We start from the raw sequence: 14896 nt of genomic DNA on the forward strand, positions 1-14896 counted from the left end.
AGCCAGGAGAGAAATGGTTTTCATGCCAAACAGAATAGAGACCCAAGGGACGGCTGAAAGAGGGTTAGAGAGGCTAGCAGGTACGTCAGAGGTCCTAACTCTGGTGAGTGAGGGAGCGGTGTTGGAAGAAGAGGAAGAAGTAGGGGTGGAGGATTAATTAATAGAGGTTGATGCTGAGGTGATCAGAGATCATGATGAAGGCTGCCTAAGAGGAGAGGTGAGCACTTTCCAAAATGACTTTGATTAGATACTGGGCCAGGCTAATGCTGGCCTCAGATCCAGTGCTGGTAACCTCCCCATCAGTACATCCTCCACTGGATTGGCAATTTTGATCTGAACCCCAGCTATCTCATGAGTCTCATTGATTTTGGTGCCTTGGTGCCCAATTATGCAGCTCTTTGAGTCATTTGGAATGGTTAGTTTGTGAGAAGTAGTCTGAGCAGATGTATCCAAACCTGCACTGAACCTAGTGTTGCCATGCATCATGGGAAAATGAGACTGTTACATTGCCAACTGATATAGCTTGGTCAAATCTGTCTGTGGAATGGCATACTGTCCTTGAATGGGATAGCCCGACAACCTGCAAGGATGGCTGGAGAACTGAACCAGTTGGTACAGGGTAGTCACGCCCTTGCGGGGAGACTGGGAGAGTCTCCCAAATAACCGTGCAGATCTGTTTGACACATTCAATGATAGATTGTAGGATGGCAGCCATAGTGATGGCACGCTCATTTGAGTTTGGTAGCATCTCCCCAGCCACGTAGACCTGAGCCCTTCTATGCTCTTTCCTTGACCTGGCATCCTCTTCTTCCAATGAGAGAGTCATACTGGCTGGCAAGGACCACAAGCCTTCACTGTCCTGTGAGATAAAAGGAAACTTCTGAATGGGATAACTTACCTGTTTGCTGCTACACATTTGTTATGTCATATGAAAAAATAACATGCAAATCTTTATTAACAAAGTTTAGTATGTTGTGAATATCATCTTTTTAATTATGACCCTACATGCCAACTGATTTCAAAAGATTATTTGTTAGGATGTCCTGATAAAAAGAATTATTCATTAGAAAGTCCTGGACAGATGTGACAGGGCCAATCATTCCCTTAGCATCTTCTTACTTCCACATCCTCATGATCTAAGTATAACCTTTCTCTCATCTAAAACAAACAAAAACCCTTTTAGAAATGTGAGTAAAGGTTTTTCCTTTTCACAAAAAGAGATTGACAACTAAATCACTTTATTTCTTCTTTTAATGCCAGATTTTCAGAATTAGTAGTTGTTTGCCCAAAAGCTGAAATGTTTAATTTGAAATAGAAAAAAACGAAAAAGAAAATATGTTTGGTGAATGCATATCTCCTGATGGCATCTGAAGTCATGATATAATGAGCAAATGACATTCCCTTCACATCACCAGGAACTCAATATGGCTGCTCTCATTTTAGGACAGAGAAAGCAAATTATATCCCTTTTCTCCTCTGAAGGACTCACCAGCAACGGCCTAAGGTGAGATGAGGAGATGGGGGAGGAAGATGAAAAAGTCCACTACATTTGTGTGGAAATCAGGATGATTTTCAATAATTGCAGCAATTTGGGGCTGAGTGGTGAATGCCAGTCATCCTTAATCAGCCCAGGCTGAAAGCACAATGTCGTATAATGCAAAGTGTTGAGCACAGCCTAATTAGGATTGCCTGTGCATACCGTTTCAAAAGATGACATTGGCAAGTGCATTTTTACTGTGTGCAGTCTATCCAAGGGAAAATAGCAATCAAGGAGCCTGTGCAGTTTTTGATAAACGACACCCCCTGAATGTACTGGAACATGAAGTGGATTATTTGAGCTGTTAGTTGGTAGTTTCAGAGTTGAATTTTTAGATTTCATGCCTCCTCCAATTTTCAAAGGGCATTTTTCTCCAGTTGTAAAATAGATACAGGATTTCATGGAGAGAGATGCTCTCTCCAACTCCAAAGCATCCATACCTGCCATCCTTTCTGATGCTTGTCTGTGTCCCTCTTTAAGTGACATTGTGTGACCACACATCAAGGAACACGATTATAATCTCCTAAGAATTAAAGTGAAAAAAAATAGCATGTTTATAGAGACCTTTAAGATTTGCAAACAACTTTTTAAAGTGTCATTTGATTTTGTTCATGTCATTATCATCCTTATTTTTAGACGAAGAAACTGCAGTTGAGAGATGTTAGGTGACTTGCCCAGGGTCACATAGTTCAATTCTCTGAGGCAGGATTTGAACTCAGTTCTTCCTGACTTCATGTCCAGTGCTTTATTCATTATGCCACACCACCTTGTTGCTTCAAAATGAGACAAAGGGCAGTGGAAAAGTCCATGTTCATTGTGAACAGTTTACATTGCATTACAGGTAAGTGATTACCAAGAAGGGATGAAAAGGATGTTATCAGGGGCAGGTAGACAGTCCAGTGGATAGAGCACCAGCCCTGGAGACAGGAGGACCCGAGTTCAAATCTGGCCTCAGACACTTGCTAGCTGTGTGACCTGGGCAAGTCACTTAATACCGATTGCTTCCTCACCTCCCAAAAGAGTAAAGGATATTATTGAAAAAGTTTATAAATGAGAAAGATCAGTGGTAACATATGTGAGTGGGTACTCCACTGAGATTCTTGTGATACCAGTTGAGAGTAAGAAAGATCCACATCAGATGGCTGGAACTCTGTGGTAAAAGCAGTTTTAATGAATCCAAGTTCAGATGTATCCTACATAAAGTTGCCCTAATCAATATCTATTTGTGGTTAGTCAAGTCAACAAGTCAACTAAAGCCTTTATTCTACTCTTACTTACTCTTACAGAGTGCCAGACTCTGTGCTAAGCGTGGGAGATACAAAGAAATGCAACAAAAACAGTCTCTGATCTCAAAGAGCTCAATCAAATGGGGAAGACAGTCTGTAAGGAAATACGCACAAGCAAGCTATGTATATACTGTGTGTGTACGCACATGTACCTACACACTTGTATATGTATGAGTGTGTGTACACATATACACATCTCTTTCTGTCTCTGTCTCTCTCTCTATATATAGATCTATATATGTATATAGATATATTTTATACATCTATATCTATATCATATATGTGTTAGAAATCATCTTTGAGGGAAGGCTCTAGTCTTTTTTTTAAATTTATTTTGATTTATCAACAATCACGTCTACATGCTTTTGAGTTTAAATTTTTTCTCCCCCTTCCTCCCTACCACCCTCCCCAAGACGGCGCCCAATCTGATATAGGCTACACATATACATTCCTATTAAACATATTTTCACATTAGTGATGTTGTAAGAATTAGAACCAATAGGAGGAACCACCAGAAAGAGGAAACAAAACTCAACAGAAGAGAAAAAAACAACAAATAGTATGCTTTGATCTGCATTCAAATTCCATAGTTCTTTCTTTGGTTGTGGATAGAATTTTCCATCACAAGGCCTTTGGAGATGTCTTAGATCCCTGTATTACTGGGAAGGGTTAAGTTTATCAATATTAGTCATAACACAATGTGGTTGTTATTATGTACAACATTTTCCTGGTTCTGCTCACTTCACTCAACATCAGATCATACAAGTCTTTCCGGGTTTTTCTGAAGTCAGCCTGTTCATCATTTCTTATAGCACAATAGTATTCCAGGAAGGCTCTAGTCTTAAGAGGTCAGGAAATTCTTTTTGTAGAAAGTGGGACTTTAGTTGGGACCTGAAGGAAGCCAGGGAAGCCAGGAGATGTAGCTGAGAGAATTGTAGGAAGGAGGGACAAGCAGTGAGAATGCACAGAATTAGGGGTGGAGCGTCTTGTGGGAGGAATGGCAAGGAGATTGGTATAACTGGCTCAGAGTGAATGGAAGAGAAGAAGGGAAAAGAAGAATAGAAAGGAGGGCAGGTAGCTCTTCAAAAGGCCCTTGAAAGCGAGAGTGTTTTCTATTTGATCCTGCAGGTAATAGGGCTCCACTAGATTTTGTTGAATTTTATTTCACTGGGGCAGGGGGATGTTTTCTGGTCAGACGTATTTAAGGAAGATCAAGCTGATAGCTGAGTGGGAGATGGACAGGAGTGGGGATTGACTTGAAGCAGAAAGACCAAACAGAAGGCTGGTTGTTAATTCAAATTATGAAGTGGGCCAGCCAATTGATACAACTTCATGGTTATTAACCTTATATACAACTTCAATGACAGTGAAGGATAGCAAATGGATACCCTCTGGACTGCTAAACAGATCTAGACAGAGGCACCAGAACCTTGGGGGGATGCTTTTGGAGATATCATAGGAGAACGTGGAGAAAAAAAAAATATCCCAGGAGGGAACCTGTGCTTCGATTCCTGTCTGCACTGACTCAGAGACAGAGATAGAGAGACCCAGAGATACCCAGAGACATCATTAGCATCATAGAAACACTGAAGAATGAAGTCCACCCTCTGTAAGATTAAAGTCCTCACCCCAGTGGTTGCCCTGGTCTTCCAGTCTTGAAGAAGAAGACCAGCTTCTGAAGTCTTGGGCTCTGGCTCTCATCACTTACCTTCTACCATCTGCTTAGCTCTTCTCTATCATTCTCTTCCTGTTGGGAGGTACACTCACACACACACACACACACACACACACACACACACACATCTATACATACACCCATACACACATGTCTATACATACACATACATACAAGTATAAATGATAAAATGTGTATACATAGATATGCATGATACATGACACATATATACATATGAATGTATATTGAGATCTACTTCTATCTATCCATATCTGTATGTATGTATGTGTGTATACACATACATAAATATATAACATATTTTATATATTATATAATATATATTCAATATTCTGTAACAATAATATACACATATGAGTTTCTCACACACATCACTATATATATGTATACATATATGTGTGTATATATCTCTATCTATATATCTCTATCTATATATCATATATTCCTAGTGTATGGATGCATAATTTAGACATAAGGAATGACACCCATAAGCAAATAGTCTGCTTGTCAGACCTATGGGGAGGGGAAAAGTTCACGACCAAACAAGAGATAGAAAGTATTACAAAATATAAAATAGATCATTTTTTATTCAATTAAATCAAAAGGCTTTTCTACAAACAAAACTAATGCGACCAAGATAAGAAAAAAGCTAGGAAACAGTCTTTACCGTCAGTGTCTCTGCTAAAGGCCTCATTTCTCAAATATGTAAAGAACTGAGTCAAATTTATAAGAATACAAGCCATTCCCCAATTGATAAATGGTCAAAGGATATGAACAGGCTGTTTTCAGATGAAGAAATCAAAGCTATCTTGAAGGAAAATGCTATCTACAGCCAGATAAAGAACTGATGGACTCTGAATGCAGATCAAAGGATCTGTTTACTTTATTCTTTTTTTTTCTTTTTATCTATTTCTTCTTCACAGTTGTGATGAATATGGAAATATGTTTGACATGATAGCACATGTATAAAGTCTATCAAACTGCCTACCATTTTCAGAAGAGGGGAGGCTGAAAATGAATGCTAAAATTGTCTTGACATGTAATTGGGGGAAATGCTATTACATATATATATATATATATTATATATATATAATGAAATTATCATGTAAATTTCTTCCTCTCCCTTTTTCCCCTGCCCCCAGAGATGACTACCATTAGACACAAATATACACACATACACATATATATATCTATATATATCTATATATCTGTCTGTGTGTGTGTGTGTGTGTAAAATTCTTCATCAGTTCTTTCTCTGGATGCAGACAGTGTCTGCCTTCATATGTCTTTTGCAGTCAATTTGGGTATTTATAATAGTCAAAATGACTTAGTTGATCAGAGCTGTTCTTAAAACAATATTGCTTAAAACAACTAACGAGCTTCCTTCTGCCTTAAACCTTCTTTAAGGCTCAACTCAAATCCCATCTTACACGGGAAGTCAACCCTGGTCTCCCAGCTGCTATTTGCTTTCTCTATTTACCTTTCACTTAGGCATTTTGCATATACCTAGTTCTTTACATGTGGTCTTCTTCATTAGAATGTGAGCTCCTTGAGGGCAAGGGACTGAGGTGCTTTTGGCCTTTATTTGTATTATCAGTGCTTAGCACAGTATCTGGTCCATAGTCAACAGGTAATAAATTTGTTGTTGTTGTTCAATCATTTTTAGTTGTGTCTGACTCTTCCTGATCCCTTTGGTAGTTTTCTTGGCAAAGACACTGGACTGGTCTGCCATTTCCTTGTCCAGCTCATTTTACAAATGAGGAACTGAGGCAAACAGGTGAAGTGACTTGCTCGGGGTCACACAGTTAGTAAGTTGTCTGAGGATGGATTTGAACTTAGGCCTTCCTGACACCTGGCCTGGCATTCTATCTACTGCAGCATCACCTAGCTGCCCCACCATTTGTAAAGTGACTATTAAACCATATGCAAAGGACCCTAGCTACTGGCTCGTTCTAATTAAAGTATTCTGTGACATTTTGTTGACCTTCTTCACTATGTAATATAGATCAGGCTTGCAATGATAAAAGCAGCACATAATTTGCTAAAACCCTTTTCCACTTAACAAATATTTATTAAGGGCCTACATGAAATCCACTAGTGTATTTGTTTTTCAATTATGTTTATCCTCCTGTGCTCAAAAGATTGGACCAGGCTGCCTGCCTTTCATCTCCTAAGTTTTGACATATCTTGCAAGCTCATTTTTACAAGCTTATTGCAGTGGAAAATCATAATTCAGATGTACAAATGTAGAGTTGATGTGATATAAATTTTGACTTTCTATGCAGCATAAAAAGCATCAGATTAAATGACCATTTTCTTTTGAGCTCAAGCATAGTGAAATTGAAATTTTTTTCCTCTCAGTGCAATTTTTTTATCATTTGGTCATGAACTATTTTTTTTTTAACTCCCAGAGAAAATTTTCAGGAGATTGCCCCTGTTTAAAGCAAATCAAGAAGTATTTATTGTTGTTGTTGTTTTATTTCCAGCTCTTTGTGACCCCATTTGGGGTTTGCTTGGCAAAGATACTGGGGTGGTTTGCTGTTTCCTTCTCCAGCTCATTTTACAGAAAAGGAAACTGAGGCAAACTGGTTGACGTGGCTTGCCCAGGGTAACATAGCTAATAAGCATCTGAGGACAGATTTGAACGCAGGTCCTCCTGACTCCAGACCCAGTACTCTATTTACTACAGTGTCACCTGGCTACCCTGGGCAAGTAGGGCTTCCTAGTGCCAGCCATTGTGTGATGAACCACAGACACAAAGACATAAATGAAACAGTTCTTACCCTCAAGAAGTTTGCATTCTCTCAGGGGGAGTAACACACCAGTATCAATGATACATTAGTACAAAACAAAACAAAAACTACATATAGTTATCCCTTCCATATCACAGGAGTTAGGGGTGTGATGCCCCCAGGATCTGGAAAATCCATTAAAAAAATTTTGGCCCTCCCTTTGTACCAGAGAAGAAGTCTGAATTTTTCTTTTGTGGGGTATTTACACTACTATACGTATATTTTGTGCATTTCTGAGTTTCTAAACTTTTTTCTGTGTCATCTGCTGGCCTTGCATGTCGTCTGTGACTCCTGCAAAACTCCCCCCAAATTCCCATGTAATTTCTTATGACTACATGCAATATATCAAAACCTAGATATATTGAAAGTCACAAGGTGGAAGGGATAACTGTATACAGCACTGACCACTGGGGAGGGGTCAGGAAAGGTCTCTTATAAGAGAGGGCACTAAAGTTGAGTCAGCCTTGAAAGGGGAGCTAGGGTTTACAATAAGTAGATGTTAAAAAAAAAAAGGGGGCATCCTAAGCCATGGCTTAGTCTATGTAAAAGCAAAGAGGAGATGAAGAAGGAGAAGATGAAAAGTTCAAGACCACACAAGGGATAGACAGGATCACAGATGATAAAACAGATAATTTTGATTAAATTAAAACAAAAGTTTTTGTACAAACAAATCAATAAACCTAATATTAAAAAGGAAGCAGTTAACTGGGGGGGGTGATTTGCAACAAGATTCTCTGATAAAGATCTCATTTCTAAACTACATACGGAACTGATTCAAATTATAACAAAAGAAGCAATTACCAAGCTGTCTAAAGATATGAACAGACAACTCTCAAGGGGAAAAAAGTAGTTTATCTATAACCATATTAAAAATTGTTCTAAATCTCTAGTAACTTGAGAAATGGAAATTAAAACAAATCAGTTCCATTTTACAACCATGAAAGTGACAAAGATGACAAAAAATGGAAAATAAGAAATGTTAGAGGGGCTCTGAGGCAGAGTGAGGCACTGTGGGTAGACCTGAGGATGATTATAACAATTCTGGAAAGCAATTTGGAATTACATAAAAAAGTTACTGAACAATATATGTCCTTAGACTTAGCTATACCAATGATGGGCCTATACTCAAAAGATGGCAAAGAAAGAGGAAAAAGGTCCTTTATGGACACAAACATTTATAACAGCTTTTTTTAAGGGTGACAAGACACTGGAAACTGTTCAACAATTGAGGAATGGGTCAATAAGGTGTGGTAGAAGAATGTGACAAAGCCTTATTATGCTGTAAAAAGTGATGATTAAAAAAAGAAAATATGGAAAGACTTATGTGAACTGATTCAGAGTAAAGTGAGAAGAAACAAAAGAATAATTTATATAATAATAACAACACTGTAAAAACCAATAACTGAAAGGGATAGGAAGTGTGAGCAGTGTGGTGATCATTCATGATTTCAGAAGATCAAAAAAGAAATGTGTTATTCATGACAAAGAAGTGATAGATTTAGGGGTAGAATGAAATACACATGTGTATTCATACACCCATCTACATATATATACTTGCATGCATATATGTGTGTATATATGTAAATATACACTCATATATACATACATACATTTGCCTATTAGAGGAATTTGTTTTACTTGACTGGGAGTATTTATTAATTTTTTTTTGTTTTTTTTTCTCTATTTTTTTCCAATGGGGTGGGAGGGGAGGGAGGGAAGGAGAGAAAATAGATTTCTGTTCACTAAAAAAAAAAGAAGTGGGGAGTGTCTTACAGATGTAGAACATTGGATGCACATTCAGATGAGGCCATTATTATTATTAGCTTTACTTAACTTTTATTTTGTTACAAGAGATCTCTCACAAATCAAGAATAATCGGTAGATATATTAATGTATAAGTTATAATGTAAAAACAAAACATCAATAAAACTGAAAATGACCAAAAACTGTAAGAGCAATTATCAGTATCACAGTAAACAAGGCGTAATGGGTGCTGGATAGATATTAGTGACTTGAAATAGTGTGCAAATGGGGAATTTTCTCCCAATGAGAAAATGTCTACAATAAGAAAGGCAGTATGGACTAATGGATAAGAACTAGCTTCAGAACCAGGGAGACCTGGGTCCAAGTCCTATTTTCCTACATAAAACTGTGTGACCTGGAGCAAATTACAACTTCTTAGTGGCTCAGGTAAATAGAAGGTGCCAACCTCCTTTAGTGGAGGAATTTCTTTCTTGGGAGTACCCTATGTTTCCAAAAACACAGTACTAGTCCCTATCCTTTTCCCTAATCCTACCCTATTTCCACTGTAAATACAATAACTCTCTTTCTTTTCCACCATTCATTTTAATTCCCATATATAATGTTCCAGCTATCCATGCCTTTGCACAAGGGTACCCTCAAACTTGGAATGCCCTTTTTTCTCCCTTCTGATTGGAAGAATCACCAACTTCCTTCAAATCACAGGTCAGATGCTTCTTCCTATCCTAGACCTGTCCTAATCCTCCAATTATCAGCTTCCCTTTCTTTTACAAATTACTTTTATATGCACTTTGTATTTTGGGATCATAGTCTTAGAGCTGAAAGGGATTTTAGATGTTGAGTTCAATTCCTTCATTTTTACCTTTGAGTAAACTGAGGGCAAGAGCGGTTAAGTGACTTTTCCAGGATCACATAGCTAATTAGTGTCTCGGGTGGAATTGGAACCCAGGTCTTCCTGACTGAAAAATTGGTTCTATCTTCACTACATGACTTGTGTACAAGTTATATCCCTATCAAAAGAACACAAGCCCTTTGAGGGCAGAGGCTCCCTCATTTTAAAATTTGCATCTACAGTACCTAGCTTAGTTTTACACACACACACACACACACTCTATGAAATGGATATTTAATACAATTTTGCTAAGTTGAATTGAAGAGCAATTTACAGATACCTACAATGACAATAGAAAATCATTTGGTCAAGAAGACATACTAAAAAGGACGACCTTAAGAAAATTATAGATTTTAATAAATATTTGCAACTATCATTTATATCCACTTGAAAATATTCCTGAAAGTTTCACTAAGACAACTGCAGGTTACCATGTTCTTGGACTTCAAGGAGAGTCACCTGGAGGTTTCAGGTAAAATGGAAATTCTAAAATGAGAGTGAACATTTGTATAGTTCCTTATTACTCAAGCTGACTGGCTCTAATTGCAAGCCACTGAAAAAGTGACTTAATGTATTAGCCTAAAACAGTACATGAAGAAAGATAGCATAGAAGGAAGTTGGATGAATTAAGAGTGAATTAGAAGGTTTCCAGGAGAATTAAGAATTGTGTTAATAAAGACAATTTGAAAGCTTATACTTAAAAGCTCGCAGCTAAGAAAGCACACCCTAAGTGAAGTATGAACAATAGAAGGATGGGGGAACTATTTTGGGAAGACCTGTAGTTGATAAATTTCAAGATCCCAGTGGTGATATGTCAAGACCATCTTGCTAAATTTGACTGAGGAAAACTTTTAGTGGGAAGGAAATTTGGAGGAGAGAAATATAACAGTACTTCAAGTCTCCATGATTTCGTTCATACAGGTACTGTCTCCCCCAATGCAGATCCCAACTTCTCTGCTCTCTAGTAGACATCTAGGTGGCATGATGGATAGAGTGCTGGACCTAAAGTCAGGAAGACATGAGTTCAAATTCAGTCTCAAACACTTCCTAGCTCTGTGATCCCGGGCAAGTCACTTAATTTCCCCCACCTCAGTTTTGTCTTCTGTAAAATAAGGATGAGAATAGCACCTACCTCACAGGGTTGTTGTGAGGGTACAATGAGATAATATTTGTAAGGTGTTTTGTAAACCTTAAAGTGCTATATAAATGTTAGTAGTTATTATTATCATTATCATTATTGTCTATCAAGAGACCTTTCATCTTCAGAACTCCCACCCTGTGGTCTTGCTGATCTGATTGGTGATCTCCTCCTAGGGCACCAGCTGTGTGACTCCAGGACCAGAAACTATGTCCTGAGGACGTAACTTTTTCACTCCTCAATCAATCCCCAAGAGTCTGATTGACGAGTCTTCTAAAGCCTACTTTGGGTGGGTCCAAGCACACTTCACTCAACTCTCTGGCCATCATCTTGCTAAATGCCTTTCAAGTCCCCTCCCCTTTCAAATCCTAGAACAATAATGAAATTACCCATTGCCATCACTCCTAGAAAGTTTCAGAGGTCCTTAGGTTACTTAAACAATTAAGATGATAGTGCCAGGGGATTGTAGGGCATAGAGGTAGGGAAGATGAGGAGCCTGGAGGACCATTGAAGACAATAAAAAGGCAGATGGTAAAACTTGGTACTCTTCCATTTCATCAGAGAGAAAGGAGTTGTTGGCTACTACCACTTCATTCAAACTTTTGAACAGGCAAATAGCTTAGGCAAGGGGTGAAGGCACCCCCAATGGTGATGTTCTTTCTGCCCAACCATTCCAAGTGGGTTCTTGGATGATACCACTAGTGGGGAAACCAAGAGGATCTCTCTGCTTCCTACTGCTACTACTGGTAACAAAAACAGTTACCAGCTTTCAAGATTTCAAGGGGGGAGAGGGCACTAACAACTGAGGGGACCAGAAAATTTTCATGGAAGTGGTAGTATCTAACCAAGTTGTGCTTTGAAGGAAGTTTGGGCTTCTACAAGGCAGAAGTGAAGAGGTACAGCTTTATACACATTCATGATCTTATGAAGGATCCAGTTTTTGAAGGTAGTAAGAGATAATGAAGCAGAGTGCAGATAGCTTTTTTCTAAGTAGTTGATTCTGAAAGGATAGATCATAGATTTTCATCAGAAGGGACCTTTACATGTCATCTAGTCTAATTCCTCACTCTCATCCAAGGTTGGGTCCTCCAAATGGTAGCTACTTTCACAGGTTGAATGAGTAATTTGAGACAGAATTCCTAAAAAATATAGCTCATGAGCCCCAACTGGTGAGCATGTTTTTAGTAATCAGCTACTAGATACAATAAGCTCAAAACAAAGGCATTTACTTACATAGTAAGACCAATGGCTATAATACATTTCTACCCTTGAGCCTGGGATACACTCTCCCCAAAATACAAAGAACATCCTTTTGTCAATTGGGCACAAATCTAGAATACATTGGAAATGAGGTTACACATATGAAGAACCCATTTGACCAAGGCAATTCATGTGTCTGGTACCACAGAGCGCCAATGTCTTTGTTATCCTCATGGAGTCTTCACTCTACTTTCTTACAGGAATATTGGTTCAAGCAAATTTTGGCCCCACTTTTGGAAGAATTCATCCATTGGATGAAACTACCATGTTGGGAACTCCAGAATGGGGGAATAGAAGAAAACTGCAGGTATTGGAACTGGAATATAGGATGATAAAGAGGGAGTTATTTGCTCATAATGGCCTAATCAAGGGTTCTCTTTTTAGACAAGGTACAAAATCAGAGTAGGGCCAAGAGCAAGAGAAGTTTGATGCTGTAACCTGAAATTAGCTGTGGTGCACTAGAAAGAATGCTGGATTTGGAATCTAAGAACCAGGGCACTCCTATCTCTGCCAGTTAATATATATCAGACCCTGCGTAAGTCATTTTTAAACTTCTATGTTTCAGTTTCCTTAATAATAAAATTAAATGGCTGAACTATATGACTTTTGAGTTACTTTCTAATTTTAAATCTATAATCCTATGAGTTCTATGAGTTTTTTGTTCTCTTGCTTATAAATGAATAAATTAAGAAAAAAAAACATTTATGAAGCACTTACTGTGTGCCTAGCATTATGCTAAAAACTGGAGATACAAATAGAAAAACAAAATAATCGCTGCTCTCACATTCTAATGAGAGACGCAATACATACAGTTCTTCTGCAAAGCAGATGGAAAAGCCCAATGGTCCTTAGGGTCTAGAGGCAAAGCAGATGATAATTTATCTTCCTTAGTGTCATTTCCATTGATAAAACCATATGTTTTTCCTAGCATTGAACCATTTCACAGTGCTAGGGTTCCTGGTAGTGAGAATTTTCTTTTCTGGTTCTTTGTAGCTGTTGTTTCTGAGGGTGCCTGCAGAAACAGTTCACAAGGCACACCTCCATAGACTTTATTTCCATAGATGATGACTGTAGGAGCCAATTTGGGAGCAGGGCTGGTTTTTTGGGATGCATTATTATTTTGGGGGCTCTTGGGCTTATCTGCTTGTTGTGGTAGTTGGTTAACAATTAGTATTGGTGGTGGTTGGAATGGCGACTCCCTTCTCAATAGATCTTGCTTGTCCTAATGATGGTGATTTGGGTTAGTCTGGAAGTAAGACAGTGTTCTATTCCCAGGGCTCTTTGATTCTGAGTCCTGGACTGTTTTTATGAGGGCTTGAGGGGAGGTGGTAGTCAAGGTGGTGTCAGTGGTTTGAAGAGCATGTCATATGCTGCCTCCTATCTCTTTAGATAGGGGGCTTATTTGTCCAGGCAGTGGCAGCTGATTGGCATTTGGTGACAGTCAGGATGATGCTCCCTTTTGCCCCCTTGGGTGATGGCTTGGTGGAGGGGACATCTGGAAGCAGGGCCAGTGGCCTGTGTGGTACTACTATTCACTGGGGCTTCTGGGCTTACCTGCCCTTCAATAGTAGTTGCCTGAGGTGGTAATGGTGGTGATGGCCTGCCTCTTCTCCACAAAATTTGCTGTCCTAGACAATATCTGCAGGGCCAGACTGGACATAAGATGGACTGCCTGTAGACCCTGGAGCTCTTGAGACTTGAGTCCTAGGCTATAGCTTAAGGGAGTTCAAGGGCATAGGAGCTAGTAGTAGAATTAGTTCCTGGAACAGAGGAGTGTGCAAGGGAGTGTTAAACACCTGGGAGTAAGTAGCCTCCTCATGGCGGTATAATATTAAAAAACAAACAGACAAACAACAAAAAAAAAAAAACAAAAAACAAAAAACAAAAACACCACACTGTATTCAAAAGCCTTACTAGGTTTGAGTCCTATCACGGACACTGAGTAGCTGTGTGACCTTAAGCAAATCCCTTGCTCTCACTATGTTTTAGTTTCTTCATTTGTGAAATACAGATGGCAATATTTCCCTTCTTACAGTGTGGTTAGGAAGGCACTTTGAAAACCCTGCAGTGATATAGCTAGTTATTATTCTTAACATAGTTGCAAGGAGACTGGAATCAAACTTCCTTTGGGCTTAGCCAGAGGTTACTTTTAGACTGGGTGAAAACTTCAAGGCTTTTTTTTTTTTTTTTTTTGAAAATAAGCTCATTCCTTGGTACAAACAATTTACAAAGCTCTTCAGTGCTATCCCTTCTATCATTACATACAGAATACCCAGAATAGAAGAGAAAGGGACCAGGGAAAGCATCTGCCTCAAGCAGTCACTGGGAGGGATTACTTGGAAATTGACTGGGCTCTCTGTTTAGTGGAGATGGTCCTTGGGGAGGGTCATTTTTCAAGGCACTACTTTTCTCAGACACTGGAAGGAATTCCCTCCGCATTAAGCATTCTTATTAATTTCAGGGTAATCTATCAAGTTGGATGGGAGAAAAATAAATCTTTAATTTCAATGTAATTGATTTCCTTCACAATCCTGTGT

General features: G+C 38.7%; 1 pseudogene; it reads right to left on the reverse strand.

Annotated features, from left to right (window-relative positions):
• Positions 1-205: 205 nt before the first annotated feature.
• The window catches only part of LOC114037562, a 34288-nt pseudogene continuing 19597 nt past the window's right edge, over positions 206-14896 (reverse strand).

Source organism: Vombatus ursinus, unplaced genomic scaffold (assembly GCF_900497805.2).
Source record: "Vombatus ursinus unplaced genomic scaffold, bare-nosed wombat genome assembly UNPS02010461.1, whole genome shotgun sequence".
Classification (NCBI taxonomy): domain Eukaryota; kingdom Metazoa; phylum Chordata; class Mammalia; order Diprotodontia; family Vombatidae; genus Vombatus; species Vombatus ursinus.